Consider the following 22,075-nt stretch of genomic DNA (forward strand, 5'->3'; position numbering starts at 1 on the left):
TTGCTCTTTCTGCCCTTCAGCCGCAGGAGTAGTCTCTATGTGCTGCCAAAGAGGCTCTCTGTCTTTCACATTTAGCCTTTAATTAGTGTTTCATACCACACAGTTTTCCACTATCTTACTCTAGTTCACTAATCACACTCACGAATAGACATCCAATTCCACATTAGAATTATTAGTTCCAACAAACTTCTCAGACACCTGTGGTGGGGTCCCTACCTCTCATTCATTCCCACAACCCACCAGTATCCCCTCCCAGTACATCAGAAGTGAAAGATTTACTGAATGCACCACTAAAGCAAGCAAAAGGGTAATCATCGTCCCACCTGCCACCAGTGACACTGTCCTCAATGTCAGCCAGATGGCAGGTGATCCTGCCCTAAAATCTCATTGTGGAGTCTGCTTTCTCTGTTATATGCAGCTGAACCTAATCCTGATTGGCATGAGGGGGAAAGACTAACCATGTGTCAGAGTTTGGGCTCAGTGGTCATAGTTTGGGATGGAGAAAGATCAAAGACTGAAGACAAAGATTTGGGAAAGAGATACACTGATAAATTATGAGCTGGCACCAACTGTCATTATTTGATTCTCCAGGAAACACATTGTGGAAGGGGATTTGAATCAGGAGGTTTATTGGTAAATATTCACATGATCAACATCTGTGGGGGAGCAAGGGCAGGAGGACAAGGCGGAAGGAGGAGCTGAACTGCAGTGCGGCCCCACCAAAAGCTCCGGAGATGGAATGCCCGATGGTGAAGCAGTCTCCAGCTGTGCCACGAAAGCGGATCCCAGGGAGGGGATGGTCTTGATGAGGTGCCTTCACCTGAGTGCAATTCCTGGCAAGCACTCCAGTGACAGGCCTCAGCCACCAGCATTCTTAGCAATGGGAGGAATGAGTGCCTCTGTCCTAACGAGGAGAGCTGGACAGCACAGTGCACATCGCTAAGGCTAAGGAGACCTTGCAATTGAAATGATCTCTCCAGTATCAACAGGAATGAAAGAGATGTTGAATGAAATGTTAGAAATGCTGGAGACAAAGAAGCAGTACTTAACAAGCTGAGGTAAAATAGAAACACATGATTGCTGTTATACAGGACCAGGAGGAGGGTGTTCCTTCCCAACCCGGTACTGTTTATTTGTATAACCTGTTGTCTTGCCAGTGGGTTTCAGCCTTGGGCAAGTTCACTATGGATTCAATGTGACAAAAGAAATGACAGTAAAACGTTCTTGGGGTGAAAGGGTTATACCAACTTTATTCTCACAGTGGCAGGTCAGTCACTAGAATCCCGTTCACTCACAGCATGTCTGCATGCAGCAGGCCGGTCTCTGCCTTTGGGCCTTTCCGCTCGCACAACCATCCTCTGGGCCTCTTGGCCCACACAGTCTCTGTCCTCGGTGCTGCCAGCCCTTCAGCCTCTGCCCTGCTCTCCTGCAGCCTTGCAGCCATGCCACCGTGTTACACAGAGCACTGGGCAGGGCTCTTTTTAATAGAGTCAATAACCACATATTGCCCACACAAGTGTAGTGAGCTAGCCAACCAAGGCCAGGTGAGAATCCTGGCCACAGTAACTTTCATTTTATCCACACCTGTGATTTCTTAAGTTAGTTTCTCTGCCTCTATAAACTTGATTGTGATCTACTTTCTACATTTGCAAAATCAGTCATCTCTTATACTGAACGCTCTATTTTCCCCCAATTTGTTATGTTATTTATAAGTCATATCTTATTTTTTCTTTAGTTTTCCTAATCCTAGAAAAGCATAAGGACACAGAACTGAGATCCAAGAAAGTGATAATAAGAGTAAGTCCTACTTCCTGAGCACTTACTTGCTCAGGAAGCTCAAGGCCCTGGGAAGTGCTCTGCATGCATGCCTCATTGAATTCTCACAGTAACTCTCTGAGGCAGGCATTATTATCAGTTCTGTTCTAGAGTTGATGAAACTGAACCTTCAAAAAATAGAAGACTATCTGCAGTCACACAGGTTGTGTGTGACAAGGGTAGGATCTGAACCCAGTGGCTTACCTCTAAAGTCTGTATTCCCAAAGAGTATTCCACAGGCAAAGGAAGGGGTTTAGATTCAACCAGAACAAGGGCTGAACTTACCCATGTCAACTGTCACTCCTACCTTGGATAACAATTCTGAGCCTACCAAAGCAGAAGCTTCTTCGCTTCAGAACTGCTGAACACCACCTACCTTCCTTGCTTGGAGAAATCATTGTCAACGAGTTTTCCATTTTAACCATCAGTCTTTTTCTTCATTTCTTCATTATAAAATGTGAGTGCATGTGTCTGCTTGCGTCTGTGTTTTGACATATAGCAAAAGTGTTAGATACCACTAACAAATTAAGAGAAAAGGTCTCTATAGTGGTGAGGGAGTTCTCTATAAAGACCTAAATAAAGATGGGCTTGGAATAGTCATAGAAAGAATTCCCAGTAAATTATTAACATATTGGAGTTTTAGAACTGGAAGAATTCAGCCAGTACAATCCTTTCATTTCGTGGATGAAGTAAGGCCTAGAAAGTTAAGTGAACGCTCATTGACACAAAATGAAGCCAAGCCAAGAACCAAGGCCCAGTAGTACGATTATTTCTCAGTGTGATATGTCTTACTGTGTCATCATCATACATTACATTATTAAGAACTTGGGAATTTTGTTCTGAGCCTGATGTGTATAAGGGTGTTACTCAGAGATCATTTGTGTTTGACTGAATTTTCTAAATTCAGCATTTTATCAAATTAGTGATTAAAAAAAAAATCTACCCAGCTTATTTTGCAAGGAAAATGTTTTCTAATACATACTTAATCCCCTGGGTTCTATTTTCATTTCATTTATCCTTTGCTTGTGAATCACTCATTTACTTAGAAGCCCCTGTGTTTCCTAGTCTCATTGTGAGCAGGCACTTTTCTATTTCCCAAAGGGAGTTATTTTTAAGCTGCCAGAGTTTAGAGAGCAAACACAGCCTTTGGTTGACACATCTTTTACATGTCCAGTCACTGGGCCTTAGGGAAAGATTCACATTGGTGAGTTCCAGGAAGGAAGTGGCTGGGGGCACAGACGTGGCATGCCTCAGCATGCTCGTAGGTGGAGTCCTTCACTCTCTAGCCTTAGACATATTTTTGTTAGATAAAATCCAGGGGGCCTGTTGTTCCATGCAGCTATTCTTAAGATGATGAAGCAAAATCTTGGAATACTATCTTCTTCTTTTAAACGAGGAAAAACCATGAAGAGACAATTGAAGAAGAAGAAGGGGGGAAAAAAGTTGCAATACCCAAAGGGTATTCTGTATTACAGAAAAGTATTTTGTCCACACAGTGTACAGACAGCAAGTGCCTCAGGGCTTGGGCGATCCTAAAACTGCACACACACACACCGGCCCCAGCACAGATGTGACTATAAACTGGGAAAGCATGCTGAGGTTGGGCAGCTAATCAGGGCTCCAGGCAGCTTTACAATGTTTATGGATAAGGAGAAAAGGAAGGTGTTCTCAAATGTACCCAGATTTGTTTTATTCAGGAGTGGTGAGGTGACAGACACAGAGACAACTGCATTTGAGATAAAGTTTATCACTTAACATTTCCCAAAAGTAGGAGGCAAGCCACACCCTGCAGGGCCACTTGGAAAGCACCAAGGTAGGGCAAGGGAGGCAGAAGGAGCCAGAGAGAAAGTATGGCTCAGAGCCCTTACTGTGTTTTCTGAGGGAAGGGATGCGTGGGGCAGGGCTGACAGGTTTGAACACGCTTAGGATTGAATAGCTGGAGTAATTCTGCAGGGCTGTGGGCTGTAGGGGTGGTCTCCAGGTGTCTGCTGCCTGATTCAGGGCAGGGGAAACCCTGGTTTGGTGAGTTCCAGGAAGGAAGTGACTGGGGGCACAGAGGTGGCATCGATCAGCGTGCTCACAGGTGGAGTCCTTCGCTCTCCAGGAATCAGCCGGCCCGGGGAGGCACAGACACCCCAACCAGCAAGGCTGCCCCACGACGTCCAAGCATCATAAAATAAGAAACTGAAATCATGATGAAGGCAGAAGGCAACTATTAAACAAATTTTTCTTAGGCAGAGTTAACCCAAAACAAAATGTCATGGTAGAACGGCTGTTTGATATTCACCAACCCTTGTGGAAAAAAACAAGAGGAAATCTGTACCATCTGTGGATTTTACATATGGTTCTGTCCTAGACGTTGCTCAGTGCCGGTGGGGTATATCACTGAACTAATCCCTAAATTACGAAAGTATAATTACTTTTCAGGAAGTTTTAGATTATTGTAAGGACAGATCAAAGCTTTACCCTCCTCCCCAATTTAAAATATATGGAAGTATTTCTTTCCAGACTAATATTTTTTCATTTAAAGATATATTATTTTTCAAATAAGAGTTTTCTTTCTTTTCTAAGGTGTGGTTTTAGTTGACTAAAATAAAAATTTTAATGTGTTGATCAGAAAAACCTATCATAATAGCTAGAAGTTGAGAATACTCTAGGTACCCAAAGCTGAGATTAAATAAATCAAAATACGAAAATTTTAAGCTATTGATTTTTTATTATACTAAAGTTTCTTCTCCCAAGAGATTTTCTCCTACCCTTGGTTCTGCTGGGTCATAAGGCTCAAGGAACATGGCAGCTGGGATCAGAGCCTAAACCATTTTTTATTCTGGGCCCCATTCGAAACCGGAACCCTGTGGGTTGCCCAGGAAATGAGTCCAAATGGGATGAATACCTTCAAAGTCCAAAGAGGCTCAACAAGCTTTGTGCCTCATTTTTGGTGGTTAGCAAGACAAGGTACAACAACGTCACTCATTTTAGAAGGAATACCCCAGATGGCCCAGACTTCTGGACTCTGGAAACTCACTAAGATGGCAAAATCCCAAGTTTTCTTGGGGTTTATTTTTACATCCTGGGGCATAAGTGTGTTTTGCTAAGGTATCGAAGGAGTTTGCTACTTCCTGATCACCAAGTTTCATTAGCGTAATTCCATCAACTATGGGATATCAAAACAATCAGTATTCCTCTAAACTACACTGTGATAGAGAGCAAGAGAAATGACTTAGCGGTGGGGCAGAGCACACGGGATGGACTGTGTATTCCAAACACCTTGGAAAATACAATCTGCTGCCCCACGGCTGAACCCAGATTTTGATTAGCCACTAAAGCCAACACATTAAATCTGGAATCCTGGGGGAGTACTCCAGTGTTAATAAATTCAGGACAAAAGAGCTTTAAGTGTCCTTTCTGATCTAGCCCTTTAGACTTGCTCTTTCTAATGCTCCCCAGACACTTGCCAGCACCTGTCAGTAACAATTTGTAGCTCTGAGTATAAGCTCTCTCTTCCCAGAGCAGCCTTTTGCCTATCCATCAGATTTCCGTTGCAATTTAACTCTTGTTACAGAACCAGCAGCAATAAGTGGTGATATTCGTTTGGGAGGCAACTGCCAGATGTTCCCAAGTCAGAGGCTTTTAGGAGAGGAAGGTTTGTTCCTTCCGAGAGGGGTGGGGCTTCTTCTGCTGCCAAGGGACTTAAGGGGAATGCACAGGTTCAGAGTTCTCAGCCTTGTCCACTGTCTGCCCAAATGTCTTTAAGCGGTGCCTCATGTCCCACTCCAGCCCCACCAGAGCCCTTACCCTAGAGTAAAAAGCCTAGCAGGTTTACACATTTGATTGGCATTGTAACACTTCACCCTTGCCCTCAGCCTGCAATTACAAAAAAACCTGTGTCTTTTGCAACAACATGGATGGAGCTAGAGGGTATTATGCTCAGTGAAATAAGCCAAGTGGAGAAAGACAAATATCAAATGATTTCACTTACCTGTGGAGTATAAGAACAAAAGAAAAACTGAAGGAACAAAACAGCAGCAGAATCACAGAACCCCAAATGGACTAACAGTTACCAAAGGGAAAGAGACTGGGGAGAATGGGAGGGGAGGGAGGGATAAGGGCAGGGAAGAAGAAAGGGGGTATAATGATTAGCATGTATAATGTGGGGGATGGGGGAAAGGAGAGGAAAAAAAAAAAAAAACCCTGTGTCGACCCTGCCATCACAAAAGATGCAGGATTCCTTCAAAGCTGTTGTGCAGGCCTCTTGGTTCCTTACATGTATTAGTCTATGTTCACAGCTTCCCATTTCTCTTGTACTGTCTAGGGTACTCTGAAGAAGCCAGGTGACTCCACAATCTTTACAAACACTACTGTCACCATAGCAACTAAGTCCCACAGCCACTGGATCTCCCCATGTCTTGCCCTCCACCTGCACTTCCCTCCTTGATATCATGTAGTGATCATTTGATTAGTCATGATGCCTCTACATGCCATGAATTGCCCGTGTCCTGTTTTCCCCTCACCCCTGTAAAGGAAGTACTCCCCGTGCTTCTTGAACACATACACAACCCAATCCCCAAATCCTGTTTAAGGGTCTGTTTTCTGAGTACAAAGTGAATTTACATAAGTTATAACTGGGTTTGTCCCTTAGTTCAATAATCCTACATAGAACATCAGAAATTTAAAAATAGTAATACAAAAAAAATCAAATGACAACCGTCCCCCGATTTTACGTAGGCTGGACCATCTTGCATTGCTTTCCACTCTAAAATCTCCATTCTGTCGCTCTTTGGCTAATTTCTCTTCTCTTCCCACACTCACTCAACTACTAATTAAGCATTTCCTTGGGGGTGCTTAAGTCCTTGCTTTCCACCTGAAGCGTATCAATCAATACCACCTGAAGTACTTCTTTGAACATAGTCAATGTTTTCTCCAAGAAGGATATGGATGGATTTAACTTCTTTTCTCTTATTTGTGCATCCGCAGCAGGTAGCTCAGTGACTCTCTCAGGAAACATACTAAAATTATAATAAGTTTATCTTTTGAATACTTACTGTATGTTTTAGGTACTTTATCTCACTTAAATTTCACAATACTATGTAGTATGTATTACTATTATTCCCAATTTACCATGAGGAAACTGAGGCTTAGAGAATTTAGGTAACTGAACTGGTTCAAGTTTACACACACCTGGTAAGTGGGAGAACTAGCTCTATTTGAGGCTAAACCCACTAAGCTCCATAGCTTCTTTCAACAGTGTTTGTAGAATGAATCACCAGATCAGGAGCCCAGTAAATATTACACAAAAGACTTTATTTCCACGTTGTTTGTTGATCCCAAACAATGTTTCCTGGCATTAGCACACTCTTTTATCAGACTTCATGCTTATGACTTTATCAATGGTTGCATGTAACAGAAACCAACTCTGGCTAATTTTGTCAAAAATAAAGGGATTTGTTGACAGGTAAGTTTAGCCCGTAGCATTAAAGCAGGAGCTGATCTAGATCTTGGAAAAGGCAGAATCCAAGCAAAACCAGGCAATAAAGTAGCAGGACATCATGATCTTTAGGCTTTTCCACCATTGGGGTGAATCAGCTTCGACTATTTTCAGGTCTCGTGTCACTCCGCTTCAAGCCTCAGATTCCAGTGACAGTCTGACTGATATCACTGGATCCCTGGTCCAGCTCTAGGTCAGGGGATGGGGTGGAGAAGGATGGGCCACCATGATTGGCAGTTCCACCAAGACTCATTCCAGAAAGGAAAAAACTAGAGGGGCCGCAATGACAAGAAGGCTTCATGGGTGCTGGGCAGGCAAACACAAAATGACTTTAACACATCCATGAAGAGAGCAGAAAGATTTATACCATTAAAAATATTCCAACGAATGCACAGTAGTGGCAATTCCTAAAGAGAAGGTCCAAGTCACTCAGCACTGTTTCTCAAAAGGACCACTTTTAATAAAATAAATAAATATCTTGAAAGCAAAGCTGTCAGGGACCATCTAACGTTGTCGTAAATTACTTCTTACAGCAATGCTATTTAAATGTGTACAAACATTAAAAATTAAAATAAAGGTAAAAAAAATTCTTGGATTTATCACCCTTATAAAGCCACAACAAATTTTAAGATTCAATTCAAACAAAATGATAAAATGGAATCATTCAAATTTCTTACAGAAGTTTAACTTGACAAATACCATTTTTCTGAAACTGAGCCGCTGCCCCCAACATGACTCCAGCCCTGAGTGCCACACTGCCAGCCTGTGAGAGGGCAGCATTGCTGCACCATCACACGCCTTGGGATGAGTCAGTTCTCCCACCACTTTTATCCCTTCAACCCACTGGGAAACCTTGGGACAGCAGGGACAGCTCATTACTTGGCCTTCCCTTGGTGTGAAAATATCTGTGCTCTTTCCTTACTAACCCATAATAATTAGAGTTATTTGACATTAATAAATCAGAAATACAAACACAAACAGAGGCATAAAAATGCTTGGCAGTATTCAGTTATGAGGTGTTCACCCAGATGCCCAATAATTTGCTGATACTAAAATTTTTTAGATGACCTTAGAAATATGAATGCATCTTCTAAACTTTCTTATGGAGAACTCCTGGGTATCTGAGACTATATCCTTGGACCCCCAGACATGTGACCTCCAGTTTGAGAAACAATGATTTAGAGCTATGACATCCTCCTTAATAAATGTGTGGCTTCCTAAAATGAATCCTTTGAAGGATATTACAATGACTTGCTACTATTAATTCCTAGATGTGGATGTGGTATAAAATTTCCATATGCATTTTGATAATTCTTATGCCCTTGATATTCTGCACACTGTATTTAAAGATGAAAAATACTTTACAGCTTCTTGGTCATCTCTAGTAAGAGGTGAAAGCTACAATTTCTATGAATACATGTTTGTCAGACTGTATTTAAAAAGCATGTAATTTGAGTTTATGAGTAGAGGTTAGATTCAGATCATTCATCTAGTTATGAAATTGCTAATAATTACCTAGCTGTTCTTGTGAGGAAATGTGCATGTGGAGAATGTTACTTTCTAGTGATTGGGAAACACAGAACTTGATTTTGAAATATTTTTGATCCAATAAGACTAAATGACATTCTGCTCCATTTAAAAAGATCAACTCAGCATAGCCAAGTTTTACACACATTGACTTTATTCTAATTCTATGGCTGAGTTATTAGAGAATTAGAATTCTCTGAGAATTAGAGCATTAAAAAAAAAGGACAGAGCACTGATAGCTGAAAAGAAATGCTTTCATATGTAAGAGGATGTTTAGATTTTGCATTTGTATTTCTAAAATAATCTCCAAAAGCTTAATCTCAGCATGTTATGGATTATCTGGGCAACCATCTATATTATAACAATGAGAAAGGTTTGATTATCACTGGGGGTATCAGTCTCTTTGATGTATAATTATGTCTTGTTTACAACTGTGTAGGAAATATGGATAAGTAACATTGAGATTATTTCAGAGAAGAGCACCTCTTGTATCACCCATAGCAAATAAAGCAATCTTACATGTGTTAGTTGGAAATGCCAGAATGATTCTGATTACAAAGATGAACAGAACTAGTTACTGTGCGAGGGGTATGAAGGCAGCTATAGAGACACCACTTCTTAATATTTAGTTTCACTTTACAGAAAATATAATCATTCTCAACTTCCACAGTCAGAAATTTGAAGCATTTGCCTTTAATATAATGTGTTTAGGGTAAAATGTTTTGCTGACATCTTAAATCTCTGTTTGAAAAGTCCCGTGATGAAGTTGGTCATACTCAAAGAATGTAAGGTTGGGTGAGCTTAATTATTTGCACAATTCAAAATGAGTTAGTATTTGAGTCATAACAAAAACATTGGAGATTTCTGCACCATCTGCCACTTTAAATGCCACCTTTTACAGTGATTTATAGGAGAAAAATTAGAACATCTTAGAATATTCGGAAATCGATGGATTATCCATCCCTCCGTTGTTTGTGAGTTGGGGCTGGAGGAACTGCCCTGCAGAAACTGTCAAGCATGCTGGGTCTTTACTCTCTAACTGGAAATGAGCCACCTGCGAGCATCACACGAGGCAGTGTGACAGGTGGGCGTGGACGCATGGTCTGGGGCTGAATACGGGCCTCGCCATTCATGAACTCTGAGATCTAAGGCATCCCCTTAATCACTCTGAACTTCAGTTTCTTAATCCAGGTAAAGAAGATAGCAAGACTCACCTGCTGGAGGTGGTAGACTCATTTCTCTTCTGACTCTCAAATTCATTGTGATTCTGGTGACTCAGATGACCCCGTTAGGCCTGCCTTCCTTCCAGTGAAGATGAAGGTTTTGGTGGTTCTCAGTGGGAGTTGTTTTCTCCCACCCAGAGGCATTGGGAACTGTGTGGGTTCTTTCTGGCTGTCACAAAAACTAAGAGAATTAAGAATGCTAAATGCCGTGTAATGGGGAGGACAGGCCCACATCACAAAGAATTATTCCATCAGAAAATCAACATAACCCTTTGCAAAACTAAACTGTATCATCTCTGAAGTTCTTTGCAGTTTGACATTTCATCATTTTATTTTGTGTCTTAGTGTCTTTACAATTATGTTGGATGGACCAGATAATTAAATGCTGTGATCTGCCACATCATACATGAGCATGTTTGGCAAAATAAAGAACCCTGGAGCAAAGAACCGGCAGCTCTCAGAGCATGAGACAGAAATGTCCCTGGAAATGGTTCCTGAAGTGCTCACAATGGGAAGGAAGCTCACGTTTAATAATGAGCACAGTCCCAGGCACTCTGACAGGGGTTATCTCACTTAATCCACACAACAGCCCTCAGTGGTATGTCCTGTTTTCTTTGTTTTACAGATGATGAAATCTACCCATCACTCCAGGGATTTTTTTTCCCAAACTATGTGACATGAAGTCTGTGCATTTCTAAAATCATGAGAAGGTACAACATAGAGAATAGATTAAAAGACTACACCCTGTTTTTATGCCCCAATCTGCTATTCTGTCACACGACTCAGTACACCCCCACCACAGGTTTCTGCACACCTCCACCTGTCAGTGTCCAGGCCTGACCGACCTAAGGCCTTGGAGAAAAGAGGATCTTCTTCCTCTGCCTTTGCTAAGGGCCACCTTTATGCTCCTACCTCCCTTCCCAGTACTGACTTCGGTCTGGGATAACTGGCAGTAGACAGTCTGTTCCTTTCGGGGGAAACTCCAGCTTCCCCCACAGGGCTGTATGTAGTTATTACTGTGCTTTAGCACCAGTTGACATCAGAACACATGTCCGTGTCAGTGCATTTACCAAATGGGTTACTCAGGCTTTATAACAGCATGTGGGCTCAGCCATGATCCCATCCAGGTCCCCTTGCTCCAAGCACAGTTCCTTGACACAGCCTTTCCCTGGCATGAGGAAGGAAAAGATTGTGGTCTGTGTGTGTTCCCAGACTCCTCATGTGGGGGCAAGAACACACATTGCTCCAGTGTTTGGAGCAGCAACATGCAGAACATCCTGGCCTGGATCTTTATCTAGAAAAACAACACTAAACAAAGATGACGAACAGCTAGGTGGCTCTGCCCACAGAAACGGCCCTTCTGTACATAATTAGACAAATTATTTGGCTCACGCCGCTTCACTCCAGAAGAGTCTTTGCTCTAGCTTTTATTACAAAGGCCTGTCGTGACAAGTTCCCCCAGAACAAGGGACAGCCAGCTCTGTGAATTAAAAGCCCGGAAACTGAAAATGAGAGTTTTTCCATTCTCAGTTCAGCAAGTGTTCAAACACTGGAGTGTGTCAGTTAAGATCACTTGTTACAACCCAACAAGCATACACCATTCACCTTATATGCCAGGTAAAATGCCAAATCCTAAAAACCAAAAGTAATTATGAAAAAAGCCTCCAGATTCAGGAATAAAATGTATAGAAATTCAGTCCCAAGTTTCTGATAAACAAATTCTACTAAATAACTTTACTGCTATGCATCTCTCTGGCAAGCCTGAAAATTTTGATTCCAGTAAACTCAAGTCATTCCTGACAGGCATATTTACAAAAGGAAGAACAAGGGTGGACACGGGAATGTTGAAAATAGAAAATGAAGGTAAATCATAGAGCATTTCTTCAATAAAGCCTCAGGAAGATAAAAGAGCTGGGAGAAGCCTGCTTCCTCAGGCTTGTACTCTGGGTTGTTCAGGAGGAAGGAACTGAGACGTACGTAAGAGGGCCTGACGGCCAGGGTGGGGTGGAGACACAGGAGCCCCGTGAAGGCCAACCCTGGAGCATGGCTCAACAATTATTTAGCGAGGTTAAGGCTAGAGGCTGCTTGCCATTAGGAAGCATATGTAACTCCTTCTCCTCACTCTCCCCATCCTCCTCCTCCTTCCACTTCACTTCTCTTTCCTTCCCCACCAGTGCATTCCTAAAACTACCAGGTGAGGCAGAATGAGTGGGCGGCTGCACCAGAAGAGGGGAGATCCGTGATGGCAGGGGTGAAACTCGTGTCTTTGTAGAGGGGCAGTGGGACAAGGGGTACCAACATCCTAGAATCAGGAGGGCATCTGGGCAGAGGAATAGATACAGCAGAGATGGCAGCTTGGTTACATTCAGGAGGGTCAATCAAAGGAGCAACTAGAACACAGTAGCACCTCCCTTTTCTGCAGGGGATACATTGTTCCAAGACTGAACCTTATGTATATGAGGGGACATGCCAGAAAGGACACAGAAGCCAGCCTACCTGGGGCCAAAACTGGGACAAATTAACAAGATAAACTGTGGTAGTAATAGATTGTCACCCAAACACATGAGGCCATATTCCTATTGATAAAACAACCAATAAATTGTAAGTTTAATGAGGCATAGGGTATTTATATACTTTCAGAGTCTCTCCCCACAAAATACTTATTAATTACAAAGGGAAAAAGAAAAAATTCTCTGTGTTGTAACTTTTCCGTTATGTGGTTGCTTCAAAATTACATTTATATATTATAAAAGCACATGTAGAAACACTAATTCAGTGCTGATTGAAACAGCACTGTGAAAAAATTCACAAAACATCTAATCCTGGCCAATCACTGGGAGGTATAGTAAATAATAAAAGTAAACCATCATTATTCCAACCATAGGAGTTCCCCACGCCATGCTTTACTGTTTCAGAATTGCAGTTGCCTGGGACTGCTAACTTTCAACTGAATGGATGAATCTGCATGTGAACATTGCAAACATACTTAGAAGATATAGCTTGGCACTCAAGTTATTTTATTTCTGCTCAAGGGTTCTGTCTATAGAACCAATATACCCTTGCACTATTGTATTCCTGTGCTTTTGGAGCCCCATATGGATTACTGTCCCGAGCAGATGCCTGCTCCCACCACCCCTCTCCAGGCTATGGTAGGGACAGCATACTTGGAATCATGGGTAAGTATTAAGAAATGACTCGACAGTCCTGACTTTCAGACCATTTGAACGGGCTCATGATGCAGAGTTAGAAAAATGCCTTATACCATACATGCTATCTCAGCCAAGCCAAACAAATTTGCATGCATATTATTGTAAATGCAGAAGAGATAGATTCTAAATAGTTTCTATCAAGAAAGGGATTGCAAATTTCAATTGTTTGTAGCATATCCATATTATTATTTTGAGATGTGTAAAATGCTACATGTATGGTTGGACGGGTTGTGCCCTGCACAAGGGTGCCAGGCCAGTTGAGGCTGTGTCCACCCAGACAGAGATGTGTATTTTAAATTTTGCACAGAGGAGTTGTACAGCCTAGCAGCAGTAACCCTGAATGTATTACCTTTACTGCTGTCAGTGAACAACAACAAAAAAATTGTATGAGAACCTTTATATATGTTCACTTCTGACTGCATTCCCTCAACTTCTTAAAATCTTGTTTTTCAACTATAAATTATCCCTCCCTGCAGAGTGTCAAGTAAGTTATCCTTGCAATTTGGAAAGACGAGAGAAATAGTACAATATACTTGCAGAGTAAAGACTGTATAAAGTCCTATGTGACTAGTGAGGATCAAGCAGGAGGTTGTGTAAGTTTCTAAAAGCCAGTTACTTTTAAACTTGCCTGTAATATTTTCTGTGAGGCAGAAACATAGAGCTGGTGAAGTTGGATTCTCATTATCATTATTTGCAGAAAGTCATATTCAGTATTTAGTATTATCAGAGTGAGGAGATAACTCTGCATTCGTTATAAAGACTTTACCTGGCCGTATGGTAGGTACATCTGAGGACTGCTCCCTGCCTCCTTCCACCCAGGCTCCTAAACTCCAGCCTAAGTGGGTACATCCAGACGTCACTTGGCACGGGACCTCCTGCCTCATTTGTCTCCTCCCTGTGCCCTCTCACTTAGTTCAGACCTTAGATTGGTTCCATCTGAGCGTGTCTGTTCTTCATGACAGATTTGGATCTTTCTACCCAATTCCCTGGACTTCAGACCTGGTTCTGTTTGTCCACCAGCTTGGCCTGACCTCTGAGACCTAGACTTTGACCAGTCACATATTGTCTTAACTGTGGCTTTTATATAAAGTACACTTCCTGGCTAGTTCTTCCACCTGCTTAGTTTAGCATTCCCATTACAAGGAGGGTTTCCTCCCTAAAGAAAACAAAATCACTGACTCAAAAAGAAATATGCACACCTACATTTATCACAGCACTATTTATAATAGCCAAGATATGGAAGCAACATGTCCATCAATAGATGAATAAAGATGTGGTGCATAGATAGACTTTTACTCAGCCATAAAAAATAATGAAATCTTGCCATTTGCGACAACATGGATGGACCTGGAAAGTATTATGCTAAGTGAAGTAAGTCAGACAACGACAAATACTGTATGACTTCACTTATACATGGAATCTAAAAAAAAATAAAACAAACAAAAAAAATAATACTGAACAAATAGTTTCCTCTTGTTGCCTAAACCAGAAATACAGAGAATAAACTGGGGCTTGCCATAGGGAAGGAGGATGGAGGATAGGTTGAAGGGGATAAAAAGATACCAACTTCCAATTATAAAAGAAATAAGTCATGGGGATGAAAAGTACAGCACAAGGAATGTACTCAGTAATTTTATAATAACTTTGCATGTTGACAGATGGTAACTACACTTACTGTGGTGAACATTTCATAATGTATATAATTGTCAAACTATGTAATACATTACAATATTGTATATCAACTATACTTCAATATAATATATACAATGATATAATATTATATGTCAACTACACTTCAATTAAAATAAACATCCAAAGTCATAAAGAAAAAAAGGATACTCTTTCTCTTCTGCATCCTGAATAGAAGAGTAGCCACAATGCATCAACAGCTTGAATTAACAACCTACTCCAGTGCCAGGAACCATGCCGGCAACTTTACATATGTATTCCATTAGCTCCCAAAAGATCCCAGAGTGTGTCAGAGTTCAGAATATCAGTGCCCCACGCATCTTCTTCTGGGAAACACACCTTCTGTCTTTCAGAGGACTGCTCCGCATCACCCTATTCAGACCACGGCAACCTAGCGGATGTGGCTAAACAGTTCTCCCCTCTTCCAGACAGTGGAAGCATGGGAGCTGAGCTAATCAGAATACCCACCCACCTGCTCACCGAGATAGGGCATGTGACCTCAAGTCAGGGGCTAATCAGAGCCCTTCTCCAGAATGTTTTTAACAGAACATTAAGGGGGAGGAGCCTTTTCCTGGAAAGGAGGTGAAGAGCCAAGATAAGAGGTGGGAGACATGTCTCGAATCACAGGGAGAGCTGGTTAAAGAGAGTGGAAGTGACCCAAGGACACAGGGGTCACACAGAGAATAAACTTTGACAGCATTTAAGCCTCTGGAGACACACAATGCATAGGGGTTCCAAGGGTGCGCTTGGAGTCAGACTGCCTAGGTAACCTTGGGCAACAGCCTCTCTAAACCTGAGTTTCTGCTATTGTAAAAAGAAGGTATTAACAGTACTTAACTCATGGGGCTGTTGTGAGGATTGAATGAATTAACGCATGGGAGGCATGGTGACAGTGCCTGACACATAGTCATCGCACATAAGCCACTCCAGTTGTCCACGAGGCTCTCTCCACCTTTGTCCTGCCTTTGATACAATTACTGCCTAAGCCCGTGTTTGGTCTCAGGTACTTGCAACCTGAGGAGTCCTGAGAACCGTAGTCATTATTTCCCTAAATTCCAGAATTTCAAGAGATGCTGCAGGATGAAAGGGTTTTGGTGCGATGAACAGAATATAAAGATGAGAAAACAGAAGAAAAGGAGTGATGAGTTGAGCCCCAATCTATTTGAATCTAAAATGTATGCGCTTTTCACAGTTCCATACAATATGCACAAACACAACTATCATTAATCCTTTGGCAGGTAAGTATGAGGCATTCTGGTTTTGATTTTGCCTTTCCATTTGAAGTGCTACTTTCCAAGAGAACAGTTTAAAGTGCTTGCTCTTGCAGATGCATATATACCATGCAAAATTAAGTTGATTTAAATCTTTTTAAGACAATCTTGAATAAAAATTATCTGAGACATGCAATGGCCTCTTTGAAAAATTACAGAAAAGATGGCTTTTCTTTTCTGGTGGCCACAGCCAGTTGTGAAAGAAATACTAGGTTGGGAAATATTTCATTCTAATTCACCTCTCAGATACTTTTGTCTTCTTTTTGTAGGATGGCCAACTTTTGCACAAGTACTCACATGTCCCTCTGAGCCAAATTCTAACTTCTAATTATCTGAAGCTGTGTGTCTTGAACTGTAGGTCAAATCTGGGCAATAGAGATTATTATTATGGATTGATACTGATTGTTGTTGGGCCCTAAGAATTGTCAGAGGGGACTTTTAGACCAAGAGAGAGACCTGGTTCCCTCTGGCAGCCTTACAATCTAAATTAGACTGAGTTGTATAACCGTTTTAGGCATCTGATATGGGACTTGCCAAATTTCATGGCTTCAGGCACACGGAATGCACATCCCTTTTCCAGGGAGGCTAAATATTTTTCCAAATCAGTAGATAAAACAAACTCCCTGACCTCAACTTACTTCCTGGCGCCTGGAGTCCTGAGTAGCTGATGAAGAGTGTCTGTCTGCTATCAAGTGACAGCACACATTCAGACTGGCTCCTGTGCTCAGGACCAGGTGGTACCTGATCCCATCTCCATCTTCGGAGCTAAGATTTGGCTACAACTTTAAGATCCAAGTCCAGAGGGCAATGGGCCAGAGTCAGATACCATTAAATGCCATTGAATCAGCCTTGAAGGGCAACTGTGGCTTCTCAGTGCATGAGGCAATGTGCTACAGCTGAAAGCCGGTGAAAGCCTGTGGTCACAGAACTGGGGCAAATCATGTCTCCAACGTCGTATCTGAAATGCAGAGGGGGCTACAGCATTCTCTTAAGTAAATACTATGCACAGATTTTAGACCTTACAGAGCCAACAAAGTAGGAAGTAAATCCATCAAAGGGAACCTGAAGCTTCTGACCTAAGGGCTTGGTCGGGTAGACCCTTAACTATTCGACAGTGACATCTACTGACTGTGTTATAGACACTGCCACCCTAAGACAAAATAAGAATTACATAAGCTTTGAATGCTCAAAAGAATGTCAAATGCCAGGGAAAACTTCCCATGGATTGTCTAGAGATTCAAAGCAGAAGGGAGATGAAAGAGATTAAAAAGTGTTATAGAGTGTTACAGACAACAAAAATTAATTTCATAGTATTACAAAGTCCTTTGAGTCTTTTCCAAGAGAGCTGTTCTAAATCTGCTCGGCTTTATACTAGAGTCTTTCTATATTCATCAGCTCCGATGACATTTACCTAGAGGGTTTCCCTTTTCACTCAATTCCTGTTGCCTTTTAGACTCTCCTGCAGTTGCCTGGATGTACACACGCATCATGCCTTTCTTCCCATTTCCTCCTCCCCCTGCCCCATCCTCCTGCAAAGAAGCCATGTTTGACCAAGAAGCCTGGGTTCCTATCTCTTCTTTTTACTGAGTCATCTAAATAACTTTCTTTCTGAACACCTGCTGGGCCCAAGAAGCTATGCAGCCATAGTCTCTCCTTGCTCTTTGAAGAGTGATGGCAGAAGGTTGGCAATAATGGCTTCACTTGATTTCAGAAAATAAATGAAGCCTTAGTTTTAATATTAAAATTCTTTTATTAGACAAAAACATTTTTTATCAATGTGTATCTGGTAGACGAAATGCATGTACAAAAATGGTATTTTTAAAAATATTGTCACAAAAACTAGATGCTCATCATGTCTGGGTGTGAATATATATTTTTAGTCCTTTCATTATTGCTATGCAACTATGGGTGAGTCTCTAGGGAGTTTAGGATGGGTATTCATGTTGTCTGAGGTTGTTGAGTAATTGTGAAAATAAACTCTCCAAGGAAGAGCTAATAGAACTATTTGGTCTCATTCCTTTTGAATTCTTTACTAGGGGCACTGGATATCTGTCATTTGGAAGGGAGAATGATGCAAAAGTAGGTCAGATAAGACAGAGATCACCCAAGACCCAGATAGAAAGACAGCATGTGAGTGATTTGTTCCACGCAGGGTGCCTCACACATCTTGGTGCTTAATCTACAGCACTGGGAAGCTAACGAAGATTCACTATTTAGCCACACTTATGGGTGCAAAGGGGTGACAGACGACCCCCAGCAAAGGCCGTTGGGTCAGGAAACACTGAGGGGTGTACTGACATGGTTGTCACCCGTGGGCTCTGCCTCTATGACGCCCTCTGCAGAGGGATGGTCACTGCTGGGGTGACCAGGAAGGAGGGAAATGGGAAATAGAGAAAAGGAGCTTATGAATGCTCTCTTGGGATGGAATTCAGAGGTTCAAGTATCTTTAATACCCCAGGAACTAGGGAGCAAGGCCACGCACTCCAGTGGACGATAAACAGGGAAGATTTGGCCAAAGGATTACTGCGCTTCCTGTTGCAGTCAGTAATTCTCTGCCTTTCGTCATGTCCCAGCTCTTAGGAAAGCCTCGCTTAAGTGACATGACGTTGGCTTGGCCTTGCTATCAGGCATGAGTGTAAGGGTCATGTTTCCCTGTTTAGGCTAGTTTACTAAAAGTAAAATGATACGTACTGTCACCCCTATCCCCACCCAAGGTGGAGGTGGTGGCAGGGGTATGTGTGAGAGATCCCCCACAGGACAGTGGAACTTGGGGCACAAACAACAGGGCTATAGCAGCCATCTATTCCATCTCTCAAATAAATTCTCTTTCCAGGGTTAATCCTAAAGTATCTGGTTATTGTCTTTTTATAAAGTTGAGTGTGGGGGATGGTTACTTACAGGCACTACTGTTTCCCAGATGAATGGTCTGATATGTTAAGAAGTTGTCATGGACTGAACTGTGTCCCCCAAAATTCATGTAGAAACCCTGCCCCCCACTATGACTACATTTGGAGATAGGGCCTTTAAAAAATCACTAAAGTCTAAAAAATGGGCAGAGGAGCTGAATAGACAGCTCTCTAAAGAAGAAATTCAGATGGCCAACAGACACATGAAAAGATGCTCCACATCGCTAGTCATCAGAGAAATGCAAATTAAAACCACAATGAGGTATCACCTCACACCAGTAAGGATCGCCACCATCCAAAAGACAAAACAACAACAAATGTTGGCGAGGTTGTGGAGAAAGGGGAACCCTCCTACACTGCTGGTGGGAATGTAAATTAGTTCAACCATTGTGGAAAGCAGTATGGAGGTTCCTCAAAATGCTTAAAATAGAAATACCATTTGACCCAGGAATTCCACTTCTAGGAATTTACCCAAGAATGCAGCAGCCCAGTTTGAAAAAGACAGATGCACCCCTATGTTTACTGCAGCACTATTCACAATAGCCAAGAAATGGAAGCAAACTAAATGTCCATCAGTAGATGAATGGATAAAGAAGATGTGGTATATGTACACAATGGAATATTATTCGGCCATAAGAAGAAAACAAATCCTATCATTTGCAACAACATGGATGGAGCTAGAGGGTATTATGCTCAGTGAAATAAGCCAGGCGGAGAAAGACAAGTACCAAATGATTTCACTAACATGTGGAGTATAAGAGCAAAGAAAGGAACAAAACAGCAGCAGAATCACAGAACCCACGAATGGACTAAAAGTTACCAAAGGGAAAGGAACTGGGGAGGATGGGTGGGAAAGGAGGGACAAGGGCAGGAAAAAGAAAGGGGGCATTACAATTAGCATGTATAATGTGGAGGGGGTACGGGGTGGGCTCTACAACACAGAGAGGACAAGTAGTGATTTTATAGCATCTTAACTACGCTGATGGACAGTGACTGTGAAGGGGTATGTGTGGGGGAGCTTGGTGAAGGGGGGAGCCTAGTAAACATAATGTTCTTCATGTAATTGTAGATTAATGATAGCAAAATAAAAAATAAAATAAAATAAAGTCACTAAAGTCAAAAGAGGTCACAAGGGTGGGGCCCTCATCCTATAGGACTGGTTGGTGTCCTTAAAGAAGAGGAAAAGACATGACATCTCTCTCCTCCTCTGGCCTGCAGTGAAGAGACCCTGTAAGGACACAGCCAGAAGGCCGCCACCTTCATGCCAAGAAGAGAGGGTTCACCAGGAACCAACCCTGACAGCACCTTGATCTCAGACTTCTAACCTCTAACTGTGAAAAAAATTAGTATCTGTTGTTAAAGCCACCTGTTGGTGGTATTTTGTCATGGCAGCCTGAGCAGACGAATACAGACGGCAAGGCCCCTGACTCCCGGAATAGGCTTGCCCTTTGCTGAGGTGCCTGTTAAAACCTAATGCAAGTTCTCCAGGGAGTGTCCACCCTGGGGAAGGAGGATGGTTTGAACTGAGTACAGTACATGCTCCAAGGCTCCAAGGGAAAAGGGACTCTGTGATCAAAAGGCAACAGCATCTTTGTGGCTTAATAGCATTTCCTTTTCCAGAAAACATTTGCATTCTGAGAGAGAACTGTCTCCTATCTGTAAACACTTGGTGGTTTTTTAAAGTATTACTCAGTAAGTTAGGCATTCCTGTTGGTATCCTGTAGTGACTTTCATAGATTTAGCATGTTGCCTGGAACACATTAGGCCCTCAGTCATTATTTGTGAATTTCAACTGAACTTCAGAAGAAAATGTCAATGACTGAATTTCTTAATATCAAACTTGCTGCCAGCAAGAATGAGTGTTGAGTTTATTCCTTTGTCCCAACCACAAATCAGTTAATAGAGGGTATACAATAGTCACTCAATAAATGTTGGCATATGCAGTGAAATTTAACAAAATAAAAAGGCAGTCATTTGAAATACTTGGTGAAAACTGCTAGTTTTTTTCGCTTTTGGATGAAGTTTCCTCGTGTTTGCCTCAGTTTGCCTCGGGTTTCTCCATGGTTTTTTTTTCCTTTTTTGCCATATTCTTGGCATCATGTCAGAAAAACATTATAAAACAGCAGTCTTAAGACAATCAGCAGAGCATCTGAGTCATAACTAAGACATAGCCCAAGAATTTGAAATGCAAATAAACCATTTTTTTCTCTTGAAGTTTCTGAACCAGAAACACACAGTAAATAATAATCTAGTAATGCAGATGATTAGAGACTCGAACTCTAAGATACAGCAAGTTTTTCATGGTGCTAATATAACAAAAAGATACTCTCTGTATAATGCCCTTTATTTTATTTTTATTTTTATTAAGGTATCATTGATATACAAACTTATGCTCAGGTTTCACATGAGTAACATTGTGGTTACTACATTCCCCACTATTATCAAGTCCCCACCACATATCCCACAACAGTCACTGTCTATCGGCATAGTAAGATGCTATAGAGTCACTACTTGTCTTCTCTTTGCTATACTGCCTTCCCCATGCCCCCACCTATATTATGTGTGCTATTCATAATACCCCTTAATCCCCTTATCCCTCCCTTCCCACCCACCCTCCCCAACCCCTTTCCCTTTGGTAAATGCTAGTCCATTCTTGGGTTCTGTGAGTCTGCTGCTGTTTTGTTCCTTCAGTTTTTGCTTTGTTGTTATACTCCACAGATGAGTAAAATCATTTGGTACTTGTCTTTCTCTGCCTGGCTTATTTCACTGAGCATAATCCTCTAGCTTCATCCCTGTTGTTGGAAATAGTAGGATTTGTGTTCTTCTTATGGGTGAATATTCCATTGTGTATATGTACCACATCTTCTTTATCCATTCATCTACTGATGGACACTTAGGTTGCTTCTATGTCTTGGCTATTGCAAATAGTGCTGTGATAAACATAGGGGTG

The 22,075-nt window shown here is 41.8% G+C and overlaps 1 long non-coding RNA gene across 1 annotated transcript; it reads right to left on the reverse strand.

Annotated features, from left to right (window-relative positions):
* Positions 1-7,095: 7,095 nt before the first annotated feature.
* LOC140849606 (uncharacterized) lies at positions 7,096-21,694 on the reverse strand. The gene is made up of 2 exons (XR_012131705.1): positions 14,026-21,694; positions 7,096-10,231 (listed from the first exon to the last, which is right to left on the reverse strand). It is a non-coding gene; the product is annotated as an uncharacterized lncRNA (long non-coding RNA).
* Between the last annotated feature and the right edge of the window lie 381 nt (positions 21,695-22,075).

This window comes from Manis javanica, chromosome 1, assembly GCF_040802235.1.
Source record: "Manis javanica isolate MJ-LG chromosome 1, MJ_LKY, whole genome shotgun sequence".
NCBI classification, from domain to species: Eukaryota; Metazoa; Chordata; class Mammalia; order Pholidota; family Manidae; genus Manis; species Manis javanica.